Raw genomic sequence first — 1,008 nt, 5'->3', positions numbered from 1 at the left:
GGGACCTAGACTTAGGGAATGGGTAGGTTCCACCCTACCCAGAGTTGGGGGTGCCATGCAAGAAATCGTGCATATGGTTCCTGCTTGCATTCTCTAAGTAAGCAACTTCAGTTGCTTTAACCAACTAACTCCAAATTCGAGTTGCCTGATAAAATAAAGATAAATTTCTCATTTACATCCCCGTCTGATGTGAACGAGGGTGGGGGTATACTCTGTTCCATGCAGTCATTCAGGGACCCAGTCTCTGTCTAGTGGCTCGCCTGGTACAACCAGCCTTTCTCTGCCACAGTTAAGGATACGATGTTCGGTATTTTATTTGTGAGATGATTGCTATACATGCTCATTTTAAAATAATTCAAAATCAGAAGCAATGCAAACATATTCGAATTACTCCAGCCTTATAAATGTTATGCTTTGGAGTCATGGGTGGGAGTTGCCTTAAATGTTACAGTGATAACTTTGTGGGTTTAATGGATAGTTCTTCTTTTGCTTTCTGTATATGTCTGTTAAAGAGTCCAGTCTTTTCTCCATGGCCCACAGTGTTGTGCTGCATGGGCTTTATTACCTCTCTTTCTCACACTTTCCTGGGGAAAGCTTCCCACTCATTGTTCCTACCAGGGCCAACCGTACCATGGGATCCCAGCCTCGGAACCCCGCAGCGCAACCTCCTCCCCACCCCGCCGACAACGTGCCTGCGTCGCCCTATCAGAGGAGCGACAGACACCTGGCTCGGGCTGCTGGCCAATGACTGATCACATTCTCTCTCTTGAGAGCAAGAATTAAGAGACACAGAGACTGTAGTCACTTGCCGGTAGACACCTTAACCTGAAAGATCAAACTTCATTACTGCAGCTAGTTTGACTCGGTTTCTGTTCCTGTTCAAAGCAGCCCTGAGTAGAATAAAGACGTGACGTGGTCTGGCACCTCGCTGTGATCTCTTCAGCTCGATTTCTCGAAATGCTCCCCCTTCCTACCCACTGGAGCCAGCATTCCCGTAGCACTGAGCAC

This window comes from Propithecus coquereli, unplaced genomic scaffold (assembly GCF_000956105.1).
Source record: "Propithecus coquereli isolate 6110/MARCELLA unplaced genomic scaffold, Pcoq_1.0 Scaffold103, whole genome shotgun sequence".
NCBI classification, from domain to species: domain Eukaryota; kingdom Metazoa; phylum Chordata; class Mammalia; order Primates; family Indriidae; genus Propithecus; species Propithecus coquereli.
The sequence above is the reverse complement of the archived record's forward strand: the minus strand, read 5'-3'. Positions refer to the sequence as shown.